General features: G+C 42.9%; 2 protein-coding genes across 8 annotated transcripts in view; one reads left to right on the top strand and one right to left on the bottom strand.

Annotated features, from left to right (window-relative positions):
* UBE2N (ubiquitin conjugating enzyme E2 N) overlaps positions 1 to 25,224 on the top strand; it is a 443,559-nt gene that overhangs the window by 31,611 nt on the left and 386,724 nt on the right. The gene's annotated exons all lie outside the window — the stretch shown is intronic.
* Positions 1 to 25,224, bottom strand: part of CRADD (CASP2 and RIPK1 domain containing adaptor with death domain) — a 178,820-nt gene that overhangs the window by 23,947 nt on the left and 129,649 nt on the right. Inside the window, exons 3-4 of one of the 7 annotated variants that reach the window (XR_007717560.1) lie at positions 11,414 to 11,491; positions 10,977 to 11,040 (exon numbers count right to left, since the gene is read on the bottom strand). The exons of 5 other annotated variants lie outside the window; for them this stretch is intronic. The gene's annotated coding sequence lies outside the window, so the exon portion shown is untranslated. The remainder of the gene's footprint in view (positions 1 to 10,976; positions 11,041 to 11,413; positions 11,492 to 25,224) is intronic. One more of the 7 variants, XR_007717561.1, reaches the window with a different exon arrangement.

Below are 25,224 nucleotides of genomic sequence, written 5' to 3'. Positions count from 1 at the left end.
CAGTGAGCTCGCTGAGGTCTGGGAGTATCTGGCTCAGCAATGTTTGCTGCGTGAAGGTGGTGATACTCTGAAAGTTCTCTCCAGCCACTCCTCTGTTGTGTCCTCACAAGGAGCTGAGGAAAAGACTCCCGTGGGCCCTGCCTTTACAGCCTTCTCCCTTTCATCCATTTAAAAATCATTCAAACACCCAGTACTGTAAGACCTCCTTTTTGCACAGTTTTAAAACTTCCCATTTGGAAATCAGCTTTCAAAGCAACAGAAACACATCCCTAGGCTGCTGGAAGCAGAGGATATGGCTTTGAAAACGTAAAAAGTATTAAACATTTAAAACAACTATAAATCACAGGAAGACTCAGGATCCTGACATCTCTCCGAGGAAAAATTCCAGAGGCTGCAGCACTTTAAAATAATATCATGTGCTTTGGTTCTAGTCTTGGCTGCTTCTCCCTTGGAACAACAAAAAGAATCGTGCCAGCTATTAAAGGCGGTCTTGTTATATAATGCAGTTAATCTCACATACTCTTCCCTGTGGGATTTAACCCAAGTTTCACAGTGGTCTATTTTATTTAGCATTGATAGTTTTATTCATTTCTTATTAAAGAAATCTTTCCACAAAATTGGCTGCTCTCTCAGCCTTGGCTTGAGAAGGAAGAATATCTGAATTAAAAATCTGTGCAACAGATGGACCTCAGTTACAAAGAATATCTCTGGCTTCAGAAGTCCCTCATAGAGGCAGGTGTCAAGCATGTTAATAAGTTCCGGGCTTTCAGATTTTCCTGAAGACAGTTCAGCCCTGCCATTCATGCACTTTATAGGTAGAAGAGAAAATAAAAGTACAGAATTCCATAAATACTTGTCAGATTCTAGGGATGTATGTGTCTCACTTTTTGTTCATTTAAAAGGAACTGTGCTCGTATTAGTGGGGAAGACAAAACATCAGGGAGATGAAAGGAGGAGGCAGAGGGGCCATGCTGCCGATATGCCTGTCTTCCTCTGTGGCATCAAAGGGTCTGAAAAGTTAGGGAGAGAGGTACTGGACATCCTGCTTGCCCTTTTTTGGTGTCGGTAGCTTCTCTTTTTACCAGAAAGACGTTAAGCAAAACAGATTCTCACAGCCTAATACTGCTGTGCTTCTCCTAGGCTTAACCAGCCCTATGCTTTATCTCCTAGATTTTGGGTGGATAACAGAGAAGAGAAATAAGAGAAGTCATTTCCCTCTCCACCATATGACAAATATGACACATGCTCCATTCCAAGCTTAGAAACAGTTTCTAACACAGCCCCTTCCGGTTCAGAGAGTTTTGAGATAAGTGTGCTCCCTCCTTCTATCATTTTAAAACAAGGAGAAGGGAAAACAAAGGAAACACTTTTACTCCTAAAGCTGTCGCCACAAGATAGGTATCACCATCATCTTCTCCCAACAGGTCACTAATATTTGGAGAAGCTGAGTAACTTGCCCCAAATCACTCAGACTAGTAAGTGACAGAGAGCCTGTCTGGCTCCAGGTCTGTCTGGCTCCAGAGTCAGTGCTCTTCTAGATGATTCTCTATGTCCTGCTAAGTCTCTGGTTAGATGAATGTTGACAAATCTCTTGAGTGAGAAAGAGGATTACTGGGCAGTAATTTTGGGTTAGTTCAAGTATAATTCCCAAACTATGCAGATACCAGAGACACCTAAATGGTTGAGCCTAGAACCAATGCGGGAAGAAAATGACTGCAGAGAAGAGTGCTCCCTTAATTCATTTTACAGCCTGAGGGAAACTGCCCTCATCAAACAGTTATGGGGTTAGATGTTCTTTAACAAAAAATACCAACAGCAAAAACTTATTTTCATGATTGATTTGGAACAAGCCCCTTGTATTAATGAATACATACTTGTGACACCTATCTGAGCAAAAAGATAATGTAAACATTTAATTGGCAACAAGATGGGTGGTCCAAAGAAACAGCTGTAATTCACTCCACCTCCCTCTACATGCTTCACTCTATCCAGGGGCAGCTTTTACCTCCTGCTGGGTTATCACATTCCATGGACAGAAGAGCCCTTTCCCCTGGGCAGGAGATGCAGACACCACAATCGGCATTTAAAGTTCTGGTAAACAAATATTATCACTTCTAAGAGTGACTGGCTTCAGGAATACCACTCAGTGGAAGGCTGGGTTTCAGCTTCAGCTATGATAATGTGTCATAGAATGATGCGTTCTAATGTATTCTTCGGTGTTAACACGACAGTTCCCTAAGGAAACTGCACTTGGACAAATATACTCTTCAAAGCAATTTTTTTGACTTCTTTTCCGGCAGCAAGGTACTTCTTTTAAAAAGAAAGAAATAAGCAAAACAACACAAAACCCCATGTAATATTCTTTCAACCTACTTCCTGGTTGTGTGTGTGTGTGAGTGTGTGTGTGTGTGTGTGTGTGTGTGTGTGTGTGTGTTTTCCAAAAAGCACAGAAGCAGCTTTTATGGTTAGAAAATTGAAGTGCTATCAAACCTAGGAAATTACAGGGATGAAAAATGAAACAGCTTATCTATGTACATCCCATCTGCTTTTGGTTTTGTGTTTTGCACAATCCATTACTGGAAGCATTGGAAAGTATGCTGAGACACTGAAAATGAGACCAGGGTGTGTCCTACAGCAGCCTAGAGGTGAGGGTAACATTGCCACTGAGCTTGCACCAAAACTCACAGACTCAAAGGACGGTTTCCAGGAAACATCAAAGTAGGGTATTACAAATAAAAACAAAACACACACCAAACGGAGCCAGTGTTTTGGAACATGGTAAAAAGCAACTTTCCATTCACTGGGGAAACGCCATGTATTTCATTATTTTGTCAGTTTGGGTCACTGTGTTCTCCACAACTCAGCACTTTTACTGCAGAGGGAAGTTGTTCTCAAGCTGCTTCAACTGTAGACTCTCTGATATTTGACAATTTCCCAGGACTGTGCAGCTGGGTTTTAATGATGTGAGCTCCTTCTAGTACAGTCTCTTTAAACCTCTCCATTCCAACAGCCTTGCTTCTTTCTCTTCTGACTATTCCTCACTCCACGTCCCACCTCTGTGGCCTACTTGTAGGCTCTCCCTGAATTCTCAACGCAATCATTATCTCCACTTCTGCATGAACCACAGGCAGGGAAAAATACCTTACTTCTAAAAAGACCAAGTCAGACACGATGAGAATAGCAATGGATTCACACTTCAAGTAAATAAATGCCTGAACTGAAGAGGTATTATAATGAATGAACATTCTTTGGCTGGAAGAACTTAGTGGCAGAAAATTCTTAAGAGAAAAAGAAAACAGCTTTCTACCCTGTTGATCCAACCAATTAATGAAAGTACAACATTTGTAGAAGTAATTTGAAAAAATTGTTTTAGTCGAAGGGTAGGAAGTGAAAAGGGACAGTGCTAAGTTATTAATCCACTGATCACTCTTTTGATGTATTCTTTAAGAGGGTCAGAGGAACAGGCCCTTGGAATTCTAGAAATCAAATCAACAATGCTAGCATATTCTCTTTTTGTTGTTGTTGTTGTGAGCACAATTTCTGCTCACTGCAACTTCCACCTCCTGGGTTCAAGCGATTCTCCTGTCTCAGCCTCCTGAGTAGCTAGGATTACAGGCACCTGCCACCACGCCAGGCTAATTTTTGTATTTTCAGTAGAGACATGGTTTCACCATGTTGACCAGGCTAGTCTCGAACTCCTGACCTGGTGATCCTCCTGCCTTGGTCTCCTAAAGTGCTGGGATTACAGGTGTGAGCCACTGTGCCCAGCCAATGCGAGCATATTCTTAAATGAATACATTTTGTTTGCATAAATCATCATGTTCATTAGTCTGCTGTTGTAAGGAGATGACAATCCATGAAATCATAAAACTGATTTCCATTTTTGAGCAATTGCAGAGATTTGAAAGAAAAAATTTGATTTATCTATGTATGTCTAGAGAAAAATATTTCTCTTGCTGACACAATATTCTAATTACATTGGCTTAATCATTACAGAGTGTTAATATATGCAGAAGTTCTTAGATATACTTTTACATGGATAAAGGGAGCACCATTAAGTGTCATTAAACATTTTCTAGACTCCAATGAGAAACAAAAAACAGAATAATCCAACAGAGACAAAACCCAAAAGGTGACTGCATCTAACACTGAACTTCCTGCCACGGCTTCTTTTTGGGAACTTGTCCCATCACTACTTTTTCCTTCTCCCAAACAGTCTGCTTCTCTATTGCTTATGAAGAAGGAGCCCAGGGTCACCACAAGGATGAGGTCTGGAGTTGCCCATGCCAAACCTTGTCTCAGCTTCATGACAACGATTCACAGTGGTACAAAGAGGATGCAGTATCGGGGGATGCAGGGGTTGTCAAGGCTCATTTCCCTATGAAATGATGTAACCTCCTCCTCTAAAGACAACAGGAAGATTTTTCCGTCTTTCTTCAGGCTCTGAGACTGTGGTTGATTGTGCCTCTTGATTGGTGAAAGCCATTGTTCCCCAAGGCAAATGACAAATTTCCCTTTTTTGCAGTGTTCTGCCTGTCCACAGTGATTCTAAGGGAGTGGCAGGGTAGGATGGGGAATCAAGCCTAAAGAAGAAAAGGCCTTTCAATTCTTTTTGTGCCACTGACTCATTGCTGTCTATATCTTTTTTTGAGACTGAGTCTTCCTCTGTTGCCCAGGCTGGAGTGCAGTGGTGCAATCTCAGCTCACTGCAGCCTCTGCCTCCCAGGCTCAAGCAATTCTCGTGCTTCAGCCTCCCAAGTAGCTGGGATTGCAGGCGCCCACCACCAGGCCTGGCTAATTTTTATATTTTTAGTAGAGATGGGGTTTCACCATGTTGGCAAGGCTGGTCTCAAACTCCTGGCCTCAAGCGATCCACCCGCCTCAGCCTCCCCAAGTGCTGGGATTACAGGCATGAGCCACTACACCCGGCCTGCTGTCTACATCTTGATGTTCACATCCCTTAAAGAGTGGCAACCCAACTGACTCCCCACCATCCTGCAACACCACAAGGAAGAGGCTGTGCCCCTCTCAAAAGCTGTTCAGATTTCATTTTCTCTGTCATTTTCAATCCTCTCTATTTCTCTACCTTTCTTCTTTGGTCTAGTTTCATGCAGGGTATGAGATATTCTTAGAATACCATCTTGGCCCTCCAGACCGTATGTTCCCATTTTCACGTGGCAACAGATATAAGCAAAACAACTAAAAGGCACGTTGGCTAGCAGTCACAGCAGGAAGGATAATTAATCAAGTTACACAGTGAGTTTCTTTTTTGGTTTCCACTGAGAGGTAGCTATGGTTCAACAGAGGGAATAGGGGACTGGGAGTCAGAAGCCATTAGATGCTTCATGATCCAGTACATGACCTAGAGACCGATGTGCCAGCTCTCTGGTCTCACCTGCCAAACCTATAAAATGAAGAGGTTCAATTAGCTTAGGAGTTGCAAACGTCAATGTCTACAGGGGCCTGTTAGGGAATATAAATGAGCATAGAACACAGAGCTATGCGGGCTGGGGAGAACTGGGGCAGGCATGCCCCATCTCAGGGGACAGTGACAGCTCGGAAGCAGTCAACTGTCACCCTGAAAGAAGGGTCCAATGTCTCCACATCTGCTAATCTTTGAGGAGAAGCCATGAGTCTATATTTTAGGTAAAATCTCTAATTTAAATAGTGTCAACTAATTAAAAAGATTTTTAAATGCTGTGAGCCAGGCAAAATGTGTCTGCAGGCTGGCTACAGCCCTCAGGAGCACAGTCTTTTGCCTCTGCATTAGGCAGTGTCTCTAAGCTCTCTTTAGGAGGTAACATCCTATGATCTACTCTAGAGCATGTTTTTACAGCAGAATCTCCTTCCTGATGAATGGCCATTTGATAATGCAGCCAGAAATGACACAGCACGGGACCGCAGGTGACAGGACAGAGCTGGGATTTGATCTGGAGCTAAAGGGCAATAGGAAACCAAGAGGGACTGGGCATGGGGGTGATACCGGAGAGAAATGGGGCATGATCCAATTTACATTTTCACAAATTCATCCTGACCGACGTGGGAAGAATAAACTGAAAAGAAGAATCACTGTACTTGGTCAAGCCAGTGTGGCAAACACATGAGCGCCAGCTGAGTGGCAAGCAATGGGGAAATCTGGCCTCTGGGCTGCATAAAGGCCTGACCCAGTGATGCATCTTCTCAGACGGGACCACGCTTTTTTCTTTCTTTCTTTCTTTTTTTTTTTTTTTTTGAGACGGAGTCTTGCTCTGTAGCCCGGGCTGGAGTGCAGTGGCCGATCTCAGCTCACTGCAAGCTCCGCCTCCCGGGTTTACGCCATTCTCCTGCCTCAGCCTCCGGTTTTTTTTTTTTTTTTTTTTTTTGAGACAGAGTCTTGCTCTGTCACCCAGGCTGGAATGCAGTGGCATGATCTCGGCTCACTGCAAGCTCTGCCTTCTGGGTTCACGCCATTCTCCTGCCTCCGACTCCCAAGTAGCTGGGACTACAGGTGCCCACCACCATGCCCAGCTAATGTTTTGTATTTTTTCTTTTTTAGTAGAGACGGGGTTTCACCGTGTTAGCCAGGTTGGTCTCTATCTCCTGACCTTGCGGAGCACACTTTTTCTATATCAAGGTGACCTGTAGGTTTTCTAGTCACAGGGCCGGGATAAAACAAGATGGCAAGCTAGAAAGTTCCTACAGGGGAGGGATGATGATTCTTGAACTCAGATGGAGGCCAGTGGCTGTGGAGGAAAAAAAAAACACAATCTCCAAAGATATTGAGGAGGTAGAATGGACATCTGTTTGTAACCGATTAAATATAGGGGCATGACAGAGGGAAGCATCAAAGGGGGCTGATGGTCCAGTTTCTACCTTGAATGGACTGGGTGGCTGGTAAGGAAAAGACTAAAGGAGGAGCAGGTAGACATGGGAACCAGAGATGACTTTTGAACATGTGAAGCGTGAGATGCCTGGGTGGTATCAGAGTGAAAAACATCAAGTCAATGACTAGATTTGCAGAACCCACATGGGTTTGAGTTACAGAATCAATCCCTTTGAACTCTGGAGTTTTCTTTGCTCATTATTTTTGAAGTCCTCTGTTGGCTAACTCTAATATGAAAAGAAACAGTTAATCTATATACCGAAGAAGCTTTTTCACTGATTCTCCTTTGGTTACATGGTGCAACCCATAGTCAGCTCCCTGCCCTCTTACACATACCAAGTAACAAGTACCTCTATAGAGTTTGCCCTACCAGACATTGTTCTGAGTATTGACCATGTGTTAGCCTGCTTACCTCTCACAACTGCCCTGAGGGATAGCTATCATATTATCTTTACTTTCTTTCTTTTTTAATTTTCTTTATCTTCACTTTCCTAAATGAGGAAACTGATGCACAGAGAGATGAAGTAACTTGCCCAGTGTGAACAGGCCAGAGATGTTTAATCAGAATTTGAACCAAGTAATCTGGCTCCTGAGTCATGCCTTTAACCACCACACATTAAGCTTTGCTGCCTCTTCAAACGTCAGAAATGATATTCAAGGCTACTTTTAGTTCTCACCCTTCCACATTAAATACCCCTGCTCCTCGCTTGAGCTGGTTTCTAGATGTTCCCCTCCTTCATAAGCCTTATTTTCCTGCTCTTGAGCAACTAAAGTTTGCTGGCTTGGACCTTGCGTATGAATGAGTCTTCTCTTCTGGATGAAGGGCAGGAACCGGGTCCTGTGTTTATTCCTTCTGAATCCTTTAAAAAGCTGCCAAGAGTACGCACACAGAGCAAGCCCTCGTAGGCGGACAGGGCAGGCCAAGTAGGGATAATAGGCCTGCCCACATGGGTGACATGAGTCAGCTGGGAATATACTTTTATCTGTCACAACCTTAATTAAGGGAAAAGGTCTTATTTTGTAAAATACTGCACTTGTAGCTAGAAATGTCAACACAATGAATTGGCTAATTGTTCCCTCTTGCTGCAGATCTTCGCCAGCACGGTCTCTAGATCACGGCACTGAAGCTGGAAGGCAGCTTACCTGGTTGCACTCTATGACAGGACTGACCTATGTTATGGCACGGCTGCTGTGGGGCCAGGCCGCCTCTCACCAGGTTTTGGATCGTGCTCTGTCTCTTTGGGAGGATTTTTCAGGGACAGAGTCTCCCCAGTTCTCTCACCCTGTGGTTTTCCTTCCTATCCTGTTCCTTAGGGGCTGAGAAGTGTCAGAGAACAGCCACTGTCTGCTCCCTGTCAGGGGTTTGGGGACACTCCTTTTGGCTGCCACTGGGTCACTCCTCGCCCCGCCCCATGCCCCCTCTGCAGATATTTCTAACTCATAAACCCCTGCATGCCTCCTCTGCCAACTGGCCTCTATCACTCCCATGGCTTACGTTCCTCCCCATCTCTCATCCGCTAATATCTCAAGACAAAACCTGTCTAGGAAGGGAGCCCAGAAGACACGTGTCACCTGGCCTGCACAGCAGCTCCATCCCTGCCCAGGAAATGGAGGCCTCAGGCAACTGAACTTACTGAAGACATTGGTCCTAAGGGTTACCCCTGGGAAGGGGCTAGGGAGTGGGGAGTGGGGAGGTGTGAAGGAGAGGCCGCCTTTTCACTAGGTCCCTTTTTGTATCACATCTTCTTCAAATATAAATATTTAGATTTTCAGCAATAATCTAACTCTCCTAGCTCTGTTTCCAAGTGCATTAAATAACCTTCAGATAATTGTCTGGCTCTTCACACAAGGTTTTCTATAGAGAGAAAAATAGGCTGACCTGCAAGCGTGCATGTTCGTGTCCTTGTAGGAGGAATTTTTCTCTTAACTCATTAATAAACAGGTGTTCTGATTTATACACCAGTTCATGAATCTGTTTCTCCCATGTCTTTTCTGAGCCTGATCTGCTCTGGGTCCAGGAATCCCTTGGTTTGCGAAGCTGAGGACCAGACCCGGAGAGGGGGACCCTGGTGGGGCCCTGCCCATCCACAAGGTACTGCAGCATGGCCAGCAGCCTTCCCCTGGTCTTGGAAAGCAGCTTTTCTTCCTATGACAGGCTAAGGTTGCAACAGTAGTAGCAACAGCTCCCATATTCTGGGTCCCCAAGAGAAGGAAGGCCAACCGGATCCCTGATTGGCTGTAGAATGACCGAGTGAGAGGAGAGAGTCACGCATTCCCAGCCCAGGCTTCCTGAAGAAGGAATGTCAGCCATCAAATGGAAAACCAATTGAGAAATCTAAGGGCTACCGAGACTGGATCTGAAGCCCCCAACCTGCTTTATGATGAGGTGCTCCTCATCTGATGCATGTTTGTGGTCGAGGAGTAGAGGAAGAAAAGGGAAGAGATGTTATGAAAAAGAGGAAAAGAAGGATGACTAAGAAGGGGCAGGCAGGTTTCCACCAAGAAAGAAAATTCAGCCCGCCAACCATAAAGAATGAAATGGCAACAGCCACTGCCACCTTGGAGGAGTTGCTTAACCTCTGCTGCCTCTTTCCTTTTGTGGAAAATGAGGATAATGACAGCATCGACCTCAAATGGTTGTTCCACTGATTCAACAGGGTCATAGATGTAAAGCACTTTGCCTGGCTAAGCTCCACGTTCCCTGTCCCGACCCCGACTCCGCAACAACAAGCACTGACACAGCCGAACATAGACAGCTCTTGGCCATTGAAAACACATTTCAAATACTTCAGAGCCACCTGAGGAGAGACCTGGCCAGAAGTCACAGTCTCTGGAAGGACCAGATCTGAGTCTCTGGTGGACCTCCTTCCAAATTAGGAGACAGTGACAGCGACAAGGAGAGACTTGAACAATCACCTGGTCTAATACCTTTTATATTTGTATACCATGAATGAGCCAAACGAGATTAAGATACAATGAGAAAAAAATGAATTACTTTAAAAATAGTATATTTGTAAAATTATTCAGTAAAGTTCTATAGGACTAAGCCCTCTAATTCCTAGCAAGCAACCACTTCTCCAAATCCAGACCTCTCATTTCAAATCACTAGTCCTCTCTGCCAAGGTTTGAACCCTGCTATGTCACATAGCCTTGCAAGTAAGTCTTAGCAGAAACCGTCTTGTTTAAAGCCTGTGACCCTAGTGCACAGACCAGGGCAGGGAGTAGGTGATGGTAAACTCCCCCTGCTGCACCCCCATTCCCCATCCATTGTCATTCTACAGGGATGGGGAGTCTCCTGCCTAGACAGGTGAACTGGGTAGAAGCAGAGGAACTGCTGAAAGCCATCGCACTAGAGCCACACTACCCAATATGGCAGCCACTAGACACGTGTGGCTACTGAGCACTTGAAATGGCCTGTGTCCTAATTGAAGTGTGCTCTAAATGTGAAGTGCTCACCAGATTTTGAAGGCTTAGTATAAAAGAAGCATAAAATATCTCATTAATTGTTTTCTGGCAGGGTATGGTGGCTCATGCCTGTAATCCCAGCACTTTGGGAGGCTGAGGCAGGCAGATCACTTCAGGTCAGGAGTTCGAGACCAGCTTGACCAACATGGTAAAACCCTGTCTCTGCCAAAAATACAAAAAAAAAAAAAAAAAAAAATTAGCTAGGCATTATGGCACACACCTATAATCCCAGCTACTTGGGAGGCTGAGGCAGGAGAATCCCTTGAACCCAGGAGGCAGAGGTTGCAGTGAGCTGAGATCACACCACTGCACTCCAGCCTGGGTGACAGAGCAAGACTCCATCTCAAAAAATAGTAAATAAGTAAATAAATAAAGAAAATTCAAGCCTTTAAAAAATAATAATCTATTCCTTTCATGTTGAAATAATAATACTTTGAATATACTGGGTTAAATAAAATACATCATTCAAATTAATGTTACCTATTCTTTTTACTTTTTAAAATGTAGCTACTTCCAAATGTAAAACACATATGTGGCTCCAATTTGTGGCTTGCATGATATTTCTGTTAGACAGCCCTTCTCTACAATCAGCTTTCTGTGTTCCTTCTGCTTCGCCATTACCCCTACTGTCCTCATGGTTTCTCCTTACTCTTCACAGGAGCGAGCAGTGACACCAGGGCAAGCTAACTAGCTATTCCTGGTCCTTTGTAACCCTGGAAAAGGAGAGAATAAACTAAAATCAAAATCTTTTGGTGGGTGGTTTCATTCCCCCCTCCCAATGATCACAGCAATTTCTGAATGTAATACAATGCATGAAAGATTTAACGGGCTTCAGTTTACTCACCAATAAAAATGAAGACATTTGGCTAAATAATCTCACAGGCTCACAAAATTTAAAAGCTAAGGGACTTTAGGATTACCTGGCCCCGTGGTTTTCAACGCAATATAAAACACACTTTTTATAACAAACATTTTATAGTACTCTACTAATCCGGTATAAAATCCATAGATCATACTACCTGCCCATGTTTTTAAATTAATATAACGTGAAAACTATAATACAAAGAAGAAATGAAAATAGCTTACATAAAATGTTGTATATTTCAGTATGTGGATACTCTGCTTGATTGCTCTAAAGAACAAGGGAGGCTCAGATTCTTGGACCTGTAGAATAACCACGAATGTGATATCACAATGCAGACAGATATAGGTGTGTTGCTTAGTGACTCAAACATCATTAGTGTTTGCTATAATTTGATTTTCTGGAGATTATTAATAACTCTTGGTAAAGTTCTGAGCAAAATAAAGTACAATCTTACCTCTACTTATACATACTCCTGGAAAATTCAGTGCATATCTTCAGACATGAAAAATACTACATGTTTACATAGAAAACATAGTTGGATTCCTTGAATGTCTGGCGGGACATGAAAATCAGGCCGGATATGGCCAGGTGCTTGCTTTGTGGGATTGCCCAGAGCATTGTTTAGCAGTTCTGCGCCCGCCCATCCAATGTCACCAGCACCCCATCCCCAATCATTGTGACATCTAAAGAGCTACCCTCACAGATTGCTACCAGCACCCGAGGGGGTGATTTCAACCTCTGTAGAGAATCTCTTTCAAACACTGCATAATTTGAGCAAAATGTGGGGCACAGATATTAGATCTAGGAATGGTAATGTTTTTTTAAGAAAACATTGTACATACACATGATCACGTAGGTTTCACAATTTATGTGGCTGGTTTCATACATCCCTGTTGGCTCTGTTACACTTCCAGTTATGAAAATGACTTGTCTTCTGAGATGCTTTGCTTGTGTCCTTACTTGACAAAGGAGGCCTGGAGGCTCAGAGAGTTGGTGGCAGGCGAAGCTGGAGAACACAGGCTTCGTGACTGCCAGTTCCGTGCTCTCAGGCTTGCTTCCTCTGGCACTCTCCAAAGTTTGGAGGACGTCACGGCAGCAGTTGTGCCAGTTGCAACACTTCTGACTCTGACTGCGGTGTTTACTCTCAGAGCCTCGGCCTTTGCTGCTTACATAGGATTCTAGGATTCGTGATGGAGGCAGATTAAATATTTAGATCCCTCGAACAAGTTAAATTACAATTGGGCTGGATTCCCACTGGGTAATCCCACTTGAACCTTGTGTACTCTGGGGGGAACATGAACTTTACTCGTTTCATTCAAAACTCGCATGAACAGAGAGTGAAGCTGGCTCCTCTCCATCTCCCCCGCCCCCACAAAAAAAACTGCTTATCTCGGAATGAAAAATCCATTCAGTTCCTTGGAGGATTCGCTTTGCCTTGCCCCATAGCAGACACAGTGTGCGTATTCAGCGGGAACAATTTGCTCATGCCAAGAAACTAGATCCTGTTTGAATGACAGTAGTTATGGGACAACAATATGTCTACAGCCCACACCAAAGCATGGCTTGTACTTTATGGCTGGCATTGCCCCAGCAGAGAATCGGAAGGCAGCTGAGAAACCTCTCATGGCCACTGGACTCTGACAACCATCTCTACTGCCCTCGCTTGCCCTTAACTGCCTATACCCCTTAATTTGGGCTTTTGGTCTAGGAGCAATATCCTTTGGCTCCAAGTCAATTTCTGTCCTGTGGCTCTCTCGGTAGCTGGGGGAAAGGGTGATTCTGGCTGGCCCTGGACTCTTAACTGTTCTCAGAGTCCCCAGGAACATCTTTTTTTCTTCTTTCTTTCTTTTTTTAAAAGCCTATAGACTCTTTCTGTTTCCTCGGCAGCTCTAAGCTCATCCTCCCCCCTCCCCTAGCTCAGTTCCACACCCCCACTCAGGACAGTGGTGCCTTAATGTCCACAGAACCCAGGTCAAGCCCATGTCATGCCAGCAGGTGTCCCTTGTTGCTGGGACTTGGACCATTGAGGCCCTCTGGGCTTTGAGATAATTTGTCATCTACACTGATACACGAGCCAGGGAACTCAACCTAAAATAGTTACAGGTGGGACAGAAGAAACAAACGAAACTGGGCATCAAGATTTCTCCAACTGACACACATAATGTGAATGTGAGAGAAAGCATAGGAGAAAAGATCCGTAAAGGAAGAAGAAAAGGTCATGGAAAGAGAAAGGAAGTTTCTGTCCCAACTTTCCCTGATTACTTGATTCTGTGTGTCTGAAGTGAGCCAAGAAAAGCTGCCAAGAAAGAAGTTGTGGAAGATAAGGACACAAAAGCAACATTTAGTTTTCAGTGCTTTGTAAAAGCCCAAAGACTATTGTATGTTCTTGACAACTGCATTACCATGTTAGATTTCAGTTTTTTTGAATTTGGATGTTTTGGGAGTTTTTACATGGCTAGATTCTTAGCATCTAGTGATAAAAGGAAAGGGACTCTGACAATGCAATTTCCAGTTACAAAATAGGTGTTAGTTCTTATTTAATTATACCATCGCTTCTGCTCTATCAGCTATTGGCAAAGTTTTCTGTGCATTGTCCTAATGCTTTGTGATACAATTCTTTTATGATATAACACGTCACTTAAATTTATATTTCCTGCCTTTTCTTCCCACACTAATTTGAACCACACAAAAAATTGATACGAAAGATGAGAAACTTCATGCAGGACAAATAAGGATATTCTATTGGAGCAATTCTCCATTAAAGTTAGCATTTTACATAACAATACAGGATATGACAAAATCAACTCAAGATGCAGTATATTGTGATTGCATTATAACTAACCAAGTCCAGACCTAAATTTTATACCAATTGTAAATCATGGTGAGAAAAATAAAACTTATGACTGAGCCAGAGTTTGCTTTCCTTGGATTTGGCAACAAACTATTACTAACTTTGCACAAGATAGGCCACAGGGGAGGAAATACTACATTTCTTTGAAACAATCCCTGGTTATAAAGGGTAGCTAATTCTCATTTAGTAACCAGCTGGATTTTTAAATAATAATACCACCTTTAATGAAAATTGATACATCTAGCCTCAACAGAAACTATGTCTAAATGACATTCCTGGAACTTAGAATATACTTTTTTTTTTTTTTTGGTATTTTTTTAGTAGAAATGGGGTTTTGCCAAGTTGGCCAGGCTGGTCTTGAACTCCTGACCTCAGGTGATCCACCTACCTCGGCCTCCCAAAGTGCTAGGATTATGAATTTTTTTTGAAGTCCACTATTTATTTATGCCAGTTAGTTGGTTAGTTTATATACATTGCCTTGTTTAAGCTTTTTAGAAGACTTATTAACTAAAGTCCATAGTTGACATTAGGGTTCCTTCTCTGTGTACAACACAAAGAAGGGTTTTGTCAAATACACAATGTCATGTGTCCATCATTACAGTATGTTCTCTAGTATCATTCTATGACTGATATAGTAATACAGTATTCTAGACACTATAGAACAGTTTCACTGCCCTAAAAGTCCCCTATGCTTCATCAACTCATCCCTTACTCCCTTCCCTGAATGCTTGGCAATCACTGATGTTTTTTACTCTTGCTATAGTTTTGCCTTTTCCAGATGTCACACAGTATACCGCCTTTTGGACTGGCTTATTTCACTGATACATAGATGTCATATAGTTTTGCCTTTTCCGGATGTCATACAGTATACTGCCTTTTGGACTGGCTTCTTTCACTTATCAATATGTATTTAATGTTCCTCCATGTCTTTTCATGGCTTGATAGCTCATTTCTTTTATCACTGAATAAAAGATACAGATGGACGTACCAGAGTTTATCCACTTAGTTACTGAAGGGCATCTTGGTTGCTTCCCAGTTTTGGCAATTATGAATAAAGCTGCTACAAACATTCGTGTGTGCAGGTTTTTGTGTGGACATAAGTTTTCAATTCCTTTGGGTAAATACCAAGGAGATGGATTGCTGGATCATATGGTAAGAGTATGTTTAGTTGTATAAGAAACTGCCAAACTGTCTCCCAAAGTGGCTGTACCATTTTGCCTTCTCATTGCTTCATCTTTTAGCAGCCTTTCAATGTATGTATTTTACCACCTGTTACTCGGATGAACAAACTGAGATTTCAAGAGATTAAATAACTTGCCCGAAGTCTCAAAGCAGAGTGAGGACTAATGCTGGGATTCAAATTTGGGTGGATCTGGCTTTAAAGCTAGTGATCGTCCTGCTACACTACACTGCATCACCAAGCAAACCCAGCACTGAGCCAGGGCAGAGTCCTTCAGTGGCACCAGTATAGGTGGCCAGCCTCTGCTCAATGTATTAACGTCCCCATCCAGAGTCTAAAGCCAAGCATCAGGGAAATGTCCTATCACACAGCCTTGAAACTTTACTTCTTCCCCTGAACCAGAGTCATTCTTCCTTTCCTTCTCTGCCCCAGTTCCGGCTGTAAGGCACTGTAAATCTGGCACAGAGCAAGCACTAGAAGTAGTCATGCCTCAGTGCAGCTCTAGCTGTAGGCAAAGACAGCCTGCTCTTATTAAACTTTGCATTATCATGCCATGAAACCACCCTCAGTAATGCAAACACTAACCCAAAGCCCCAGCATGAGGTTTCAGAAGTCAGGGCTTCTTTCAAAAAACTAGACCACCAGCAGCGGGCTGTTCCAGGAGGGGGGCTAAGGGAAAAAGTCACTGACATCCCCTTAAGCCAGAAACAACTAAAGATAACTTATCACAGGCTCATACCTATAAACTAAGAGACTTAGTCACTTGAAAATGCTTCCAGATTTTTAGCTCAAGACAAGGGAGTTTTGCATTGCATTTTCCAGGTGTGATCTGAATATTTCTCATTCTCAGTCTGGCATAAATCCAAATACACTTGTACCTCAGTTAACTGATTGTCACAATGTACAGCATAGGTTGAAAGACAGCCAGTGATAGTGCTGGGAGGGAAGGCCAGCTTGAGCCTACTGTTGGGGCTGGGTTTGAGGCTTAGCTCTAGCAATGACTTAGTAGGGCTTTGAGGCATGACATGGAGCCCATTTCACAATCTGGAGGCTGGGAGTAAAATTTACTATGTCATAATACACACATCAGCCATACTGTATTCTGCAAAGGGCCTAGTGAAATTCCCTATTCTTTTTTTTTTTAGACTGAGTTTCACTATTGTTGCCCAGGCTGGAGTGCAATGGTGCAATCTTGGCTCACCGCAACCTCCGCTCCCGTTTTCAAGGGATTCTCCTGCCTCAGCCTCCTGAGTAGCCGAGATTACAGGCATGCGCCACCATGCCTGGCTAATTTTTTTGTATTTTTAGTAAAGACAGGGTTTCTCCATGTTGGTCAGGCTGGTCTCGAACTCCCGACCTCAGGTGATCTGCCTGCCTCGGCCTCCCAAAGTGTTGGGATTACAGGCGTGAGCCACCGCACCCAGCCAATATTCCCTATTCTTAAGTCAGATCGGTTCTTTCTCTTCCTCTCTTCTCTCGTCAGCAATTCCAGCTACATTAGTCATGCCAGCTTTCAAACAGGGCACAGAATGTCCTACTTCAAGTGAAAGTACAATTTGGTACAGCCTTGAGACACAGCTTAAGAAAAGGAGTGAGGCTTGTTTTCAGGGTTAATATGGTCTGGTTAATTTAGAGAGTGTACTTAACAGCAATTTGGACAAGCCTAGAAGCACAGCCCTTGCTGATGGTAAATTCTTTAAAAGGTTTGTACAACTTTTCAGTTGTTGAGCAAGAAGGTTATATAAGACTAATTCTTCAGCTGCCACTTGTAGAAGTGGTTAGATTTCTATCAAGGAGAACACAAGTTGAGGGGAAGGGATGAGACTGTTGAATACGAAAAGAGGCTAAATTTGTGGAACAATTATGCTAAATTCGTGGAACTATTATGCCTATGTCTTTATCCACCAAGGGAGGGCTATGGATTTAGTTCACATTTTCATATATGTAGAAAAGGGAAACAAGAATAGTGTGTAAACCAGCTATGCCAAGATGCCCATTCATTCTATGTTCATTCAATTATAAAGAAAAGTCCTTACTGTGACTATGAGGCAGTAAAGAGGGTAAGGCCATACTGGCACACACTGGACCCTGGCGTCTAGGAAGCACAACCACTCAGGCACTGGGGAGGCATGGGCTTGGCATTCAAGACTCTATGTCATTATAGCATGACAGAAGGAAGGGATTTTGTGATCTAATGTGATCAGTCACTGCCATCCAATTCACATGAAAGAAAACGGAGACCAATGGATTTAAATGGTCTGCTCAAGGTCACACAGTTAATTTATGGCAAAGATGGGGCCAGAACCTCATATCTCTACCCCCAATCCAGGATTTCTTCCAGAACACCCATGTTCCTCAAACTGAGACAGAACTACTCTCAGAGCACAAGTATATGCACAGCAAAAGAATAAACCTGGTGTATTTTCCTGGAGAGTCCGTTTAAATGATAAACATTTTATATTAAAACACATACGAATATATTATGAATAGAAATCAAAATTCAGGCTGGGCACGGTGGCTCACACCTGCAATTCCAGCACTTTGGGAGAGCAAGGCAGGTGGATCACCTGAGGTCAGGAGTTTGAGACCAGCCTGGTCAACATGGTGAAACCCCGTCTCCACTAAAAATACAAAATTAGCTGGGTGTGGTGGTGCATGCCCGTAATCCCAGCTACTCAGAAGGCTAAGACAGGAGTATCACTTGAACCTGGGAGAAGGAGGCTGAAGTGAGCCAAGATGGCACCATTGCACTCCAGCCTGAGCAACAAGAGTGAAACTCTGTCTCAAAAAAAAGAAAAAAAGAAGTCAAATTTCACAAAAATGTTTATAATAAAAAGAAGGCTTCACAAAGATTCTATGCTTGAGATGAGCCACTATTGTCTACTTTCCTCGACCTCGTAGGAACACGATCAGTCTGAGGAAGGCAGGGGATCTTCAGAGGTGACCTGGGCAAGCAATGCAGTACTCAGTGCAGGCAGCTACTCAACGGCACTGGCTCACTCAAGAGGTGACTGGAGACTGAAATGTATCAACTGAAGCCACAAAGAGCTGGACTGACAAGATGCATCGCAGAGCACTCCAAAATACTGTGACCTGACAATGTCTGCTAGTCTCATTGGCTTCCTTGAGAAACCAGGTGGGCACAGTGCTGCAGTAAAGGGGAGTTGGATGTTCTTCTCAGGGATAATAAAATGAGAACTGATATGGTGTTGCTATGTCTCTACCCAAATCTCACCTTGAGTTGTAATAATCCTCACATGTCAAGGGTGGGGCCAGGTGGAGATCACTGCATCATGGGGGCAGTTTCCCCTATACTGTTCTTATGGTAGTGAATAAGTCTCGTGAGATCTGATGGTTTTATAAATGGGAGTTCCCCTGCATAGGCTCTCCTTGCCTGCCAGCATTTAAAACATGACTTTGTTCCTCATTCGCCTTCTGCCATGGTTGTGAGGCCTCGCCAGCCATGTGGAACTGTGAGTCATTTAAACCTCTCCTTTATAAATTAGCCAGTCTCAGGTATGTCTTTATTAGCAGCATGAGAACAGGTTGTGTGAGGGAGAACTACAGCAAAAGCCTGAGCTCTCCCCTCGCACAGCTCCTTCTATACAGCTCACTCCTCCACCTCATTCAAGTCTTCACTCCCAGGACACCCACTGAATGGGGCCCTCCCCACCCACCCTAATTAAAATCACACACTACCCCCAGACTACCTCTCTTCCTTAGCCTGCTCTATACCTTTTTTTTTTTTTTTTTTTTTTTTTGCATAACACTTACCATCTTCTAACATACCAGGTAATTTACTTACTTACAATGCTTATTATCTGTCAGCCCCCCTTCTCACTCAGTTAGAATGTAAGCTCCCCGACCTGTTTTCCAATGTAATCCAAGTACCTAAACAGTGCTTAGCACATAGCAGGCACCCAATAAATACTTGCCAACTGATGGATGTACTCACTGGTTTTTATGCAGATGGCTTTAGGTCTCAGCTTAGCTGCTACTTCCTTTGAGAAGCCACTTCTGACCAGCCAAGCTGGAAGTGCCATTCCGGTCATGTCACTCAGGTGATCTGCATCATAGCATTTATCTCTACCTCTTATAGAGTCTCAGAGATTTGCTTATTTCCTCTGTCTCTCTACCTCCTTGATCCCCAACTTTACAAATGTGGAACTTTGTCTTGATTACCAGGGTGTCTCTGGTACCTAGGACAGTGCCTGGCACATGGTAGATAATAAATGTCTTTGGGCATCAGCTGGAGGGCTGGCTGCCTGGTTCTTGATCCAGCAGCTTGAGAGAATTAAGGGGGCTGAGGTACGAGTAATCTGAGCTTGCTACTTTGGGGGAAGCTCCTCCACCTCTTCTGTTGGAGGTAACTGCCTGCACCTAGAATGAGCCTCGGCGCACCCTCCACATACCTGACATGGGTAGCCTTCACATTCTCTCGTTCAGTCTGCCTTGTCCATCCCTTTGTGCTCCTATGAAAAGGTATTTATTGAGTCCATGATCTATTCCAGCAGTCTTCAAATGGACTTCCCAAAGGTACTAGAGCAGGGGTAGTTTCATAAAAATGGGTTTCTACATCCTCAGTTTCCGTATGTACTAATTTCTGAAACTGCCTGAGAGCCTTTGGGCATCAACAATATTCTTTCTCCCACTCTACAAAAGAAAGTCACACCACTCATATCTCAAATCTTAATATGGTGTGCTGCCCTAAATGATTCCAAATACTGGTTAGGGGAAGCCTTGGCGCTTTCTTTCTCTCCCTGTCCTGCAAACAAGTCTGTAAGAGTAGGGTTGGCCAGTCCTGGGTAGTTCTGAGTAGCTGGGATTACAGTCCTGGGTAGTTCTGAAATCATCAGATCTTTTAAGATGTGCTGGATAAAGTCTACATAAAAGCTTTTTATTGATTTCCTTCTGATTTAACATGTTATTCAATAAGGTCATTAAAACCTAGTTTATCAAATCATGTCACAAAATATTTATTCCACACACAATCAGTCTTTACCTTATGAAATATGTAATGTCTTCTACTCATTTTTAAAATGAAGGAAACGTTTAGATGTCAAATTTAAAAAGTGAGATGGTACATAGTTTTTAAAACATTCTTTCAATGGTATATAGCAAAAAAAGTTTGAAGACCACTGATGTGCAGATGAGAAGCTTAAGTGGGTAGAGAACACTTTGTTAGTGTTCAAGCTACCAGAAGAACAAAGACCACATGCTCAGTCCTCCTCTTTTTTTTTTTTTTTTTTTTTTTTTTTTTTGAGACAGACTCTCACTCTGTTGCCCAGGCCAGAGTACAGTGGCACAATCTCGGCTCACTGCAACCTCTGCCTCTTGGGTTCAAGTGATTCTCCTGCCTCAGCCTCCTAAGCAGCTGGAACTACAGGCATGCACCACCATGCCCAGCTAATTTTTTGTATTTTTAGTAGAGACAGGTTTCACCATATTGGACAGGCTGGTCTTGAACTTCTGACCTTGTGATCCACCCAGCTTAGCCTCCCAAAGTGCTGGGATTACAGGTGTGACCCATTGCACCCGGCCACTTCTCTTGTTTTTTAAAAAGGCCAACTACACCTGGCTGATGGCAACGGACATTTTTAGCCACTGAAAGAAAACAGGTATACCTGTTAAATTTCCTGAGGCAAAGAAACATTTTGAAATACCTAACCTGCTCATTACCAGCCTGCTGCCACTGCCAACGTCTAAAGACATAGCAACTCACACACATATTGTTCTTCTTTCCTTCAACAGGCCTGAGAAATTACTGCCCCCTTCAGGGACTTGCTGTACTTGGCCCAGCCAAGCATCTCTGGGTAATTTCAGAAGGAAATGAGGTCTATGCTGCATTATGATAATCCATGCCCTCCTTCTTTCCCTCTGACAGACATGTCATCACCAAGGCATTTGCTACACATTGTTCCATGGCCGACAAGCAGGCTGCTGTGTGGGGTACAAGGTCTGGGCACTAAGCAGTGGGATACGTTTTTAATGTCCTAATTTCACGTAACAAATGTGACTTTCCAGCAGTCTTGCTAATACATATTTCTTCGGGCAACTTGTTGGGGAAGGAGAAGGAGGGTTTCCTAGTTAGCTGTTTATTTTTATTTTTATTTATTTATTTATATACACAAAACACTGTGTTCTTTTTCACTGAACAGCTCGATGTACTGGGCAGGGAAAAAGGGCAGTTGAGCAAACAGGCTCTGAGGACTGGCTCAAAAAAATAAAAAGAAAAATTGAGTATACAGTAATGTCAAATCTTTTATATAAATTTATTAAAATAATTCATTCAAATTTCTAAAATATAAATACATGAATTAGACTGTATATACCCTTTCAAAGTAATTTCTATACTTCTAATGATTTTCCATTTATTCTTACTTTAGAGTTGTATCACATATATATTAAGAAAAAAAGACTCAGAAATATATATTTTCTCAGTGTAAGGCTGAAATTTGTATTACAGGATTTCCACGTAGAGTAAGAGAGAGAAACTTCAATGGGTATGTAGAAAGGCAACATGATTTGGTCTTCAGAATTGCTTTATAACCACAGCAAGGAAATAACTGTGGCTTTAAGAATATTCAGTACACAAAGATAAGTGATGCCTAACTCCGAAATGACTTACTGAACTCATCACAGTCATTAAAACAAAAGAAACTCTAATGGATTCTGAGAAATCTTGAAAGCAGTAGCTATTATACTCGGCTTACTCATCATCCTTAACTACCATTTATAACTTCTCACCACCTTTGTATAGCAGGTATTATTAATCATCTGTCAAGAGTTCTGGGAAGTTAAGGATCAGGGAGGGTAATGCAAGGTCAGACACTGAGTCCATGGGCAAACTGGGATGAGGTCTGAATCGAGGAGTCTTTCATCCAATGTTGGATTCTGAATTAAGTGTTTACATCCTTTCCTCCTCCCTCTCACCCCTACCCACTGCCTGGCCATGAGGTTTTATTTTCCAACTGTTTTGCTTGGTGTAAATTGGAAGGACTCTAATGGAGAGATGAAACAGCCACATTTCAGCAGTAGAGGAGGGGTGGTGATTTAGGAGGAAACAAAATCTTAATGGTGTCACTAGTCAAGGGCCTGACCACAGTGTTCAGCAGCTCATTCTGATGAGTATACCATAACTCCAGCAGATACCCTGGGCTACATTTCATTGTTCTCCTGAGACTTGGGGACTTCTTTAGTTCCATCTAAATCTCTCATAGTCTGGGTATGTCAGCACTTACCGGAGCATCTGGATGAAAACTGAAAATTTCCCCTCAGATGTAGCTGGTATATACGTAGTTACACAATTCCAAAATCCAGATATTTGAAATCATACATGCAACTGACTAAATGTGTACATTTTCCCTTCAATGTCAGGCATCACTGCAATAGCCTGGATATATTTAAGCTACCAAGGAACATCCTCATTGACATCACTCTTGCCAAAATGCATTAAACACCCAAGTTTCCAGATAAGGATGATAGGCATTAAGAACCTACAAATGTGCCTGCTCTACAGATATATGTATTTTTTTTTTTCATTTAAATGTTTTGTATGGGATGGTATATTAGTTTTCTACTGCTGCCATGACAAATGGCCACAAATGTTAATGACTTCAAACAGTACAAATGTACTATTTTAACAGTTCTGAGGGTCAGAAGCCTGACCTGGGTCTCACCGAGTTAAAAATCAAGGTATCTGTATGGCTGTGCTTCCTTCTGGAGGCTCTAAGGGGATTGCATTGCCTTGTTTATTCCAGCTTCTAGAGACTGTATTCCTTGGCTCCAAGGCCTTGCTGCCATCTTCAAAGACAGCAACAGTGGGTCAAATCCTCCCGTTGCATCCGTCTGATCCACTCTTTTCCTCCCTTTTCCAATTTTTTCTTGTGATTAGGTTGGGCCCATCTAGATAATCCAGAATAATCTCCCAATCTCAAGATCAGTACCCTTAATCACACCTGCAAAGTCCCCTTTGCCACGGAAGGTAACATATTTGCAGGTTCTAAGGACTCAGGCATGAACATCTTGGTGGGAGGGACATTAGTCTGCCTACCACAGATGAGTTTCTGTTTTGTTTTCTTTTCCATTTCAGCTAGAAGTAATTTGAGACTTCTGCTTCTCAGAATGCCAGGAGAGACAGATCTCCCGAGTTAAGACTCGCTAACAGTTTACTGGCAAGGCAGGGCACCGACAGTTTTTTTTTTTTTTTTAAGACGCTTAATGCCAAATGGTGGACGTGGAATGGCTTTAAAAGAGAAACTGTATTTAAGATGGCCTCAACTACAGTAGATTTTTTTTTTCTTGCTCACAAACAATACTTGGCAGGTGAATAGGATAGAGGAGTGGGCCTTTTTCTTGCCATCATTCAGGAACCCAGCTTAATAGAGGCTCTGCCAACTTCCAAATCTTTCCCACGAGCTGCCTCCCCTCCAGCCAGCCTGAAGGGAAAAGGAGGATGAAGGAGAGAGAGCATATGGGAGGTTTTCATGGGCCAGGCCTGGAAGTGGTACACATTTCTCTACTTATATTCCATTGACTAGACCTCAGTTTCCCTTAATTGCAAGGCAGACTGGGAAATGTAGTCTGGCTGTATATCAGAAAGAAGAGGAAACACATGGTGGGAAACAGCTGCGAGTATACCAAGAAATCATCCTGATCTACTCTAGTCTCCTCCCAGAAGTTAGTGTTCTGTCAGCTTCCAGAGGTCATCAATCTCAATTACTATTGATAGCTCTGAAGCATGGCATTTTATCTCTGAAATAAAACTGGCATTGGGGGCAAAATGGTATTGTTTCAGAGGCATAGCTCTCCTCCCCCTTCCTTGCTCTCAAGCTGACACTAAGGGGAGTTCCTGCCTACTTGCACACATGCTATCTCCATCACTGCAGATACCTGCTTCTAGTCTGTTTTCACACTGATATGATGATGGCTGACAAGAGATCAAGCTCAGGGAGCACTGATTTAAAATAGAGCCTAATACATAATTATAAAGTCAAAAAACAATAGATGTGGGAATGGACGTGGTGAAAAGGAAACAATTTTATCCTGCTGGTGGGAATGTCAATTAGTATAACCACTATGGAAAACCATATAGACATTCCTTAAAGAACTAAAAGTAGAAGTACCATTCAATCTAGTAATCCCACTACTGGGTTTCTATCCAAAGGAAAAGAAGTCATATGAAAAAGACACATGCACATGCATGTCTATAGCAGCACAATTCACAACTACAAAGATATGGAACCAGCCTAAGTGCCCACCAACCAATGAGTAAATAAAGCAAATGTGGTGTATATATGCCATGGAATACCACTCAGCCATGAAAATGAATGAAATAATGTCTTTTGCAGCAACTTGGATGGAGCTGGAGGCCATTATTCTAAGTGAAGTAACTCAGGAATGGAAAACCAAATATTCTATGTTCTCACTTATAAGCGGGAGCTAAGCTATGAGGATGCATAAGAATGATGTAACGGACTTTGGGGACTTGTTGTGCAGGATGGGAGGGGGTGAGGTATAAAAGACAACATATTGGACACAGTGTACCCTGCTCAAGTGACGGGTGCACTAAAATCTCAGAAATCACCACTAAAGAACTTATCCATGTAACCAAAAACCACCTGTATCCCCAAAACTATTTAAATAAAAAATTTTTAAAGGCCGGGCACTGTGGCTCATGCCTGTAGTCCCAGCACTTTGGGAGGCTGAGGCAGACAGATCACCTGAGGTCAAGAGTTCGAGACCAGCCTGGCCAACATAGTGAAACTCCATTTCTACCAAAAATACAAAAATTAGCCAGGCATGGTGGCAGGTGCTTGTAATCCCTGCTACTTAGGAGGCTGAGGCAGGAGAATCACTTGAACCCAGGAGATGGAGGTTGCAGTGAGCCGAGATCATACCACTGTACTCCAGTCTGGGCGACAGAGTGAGACTGAGTCTCAACAAAATAAATAAAAATAAAATAAAATAGGGCCTAAGAACTACATCTAAGGGCAATCAAA

Source organism: Macaca thibetana, chromosome 11, assembly GCF_024542745.1.
Source record: "Macaca thibetana thibetana isolate TM-01 chromosome 11, ASM2454274v1, whole genome shotgun sequence".
Taxonomy (NCBI): domain Eukaryota; kingdom Metazoa; phylum Chordata; class Mammalia; order Primates; family Cercopithecidae; genus Macaca; species Macaca thibetana.
This window is presented reverse-complemented; position numbering and strand designations above follow the sequence as displayed.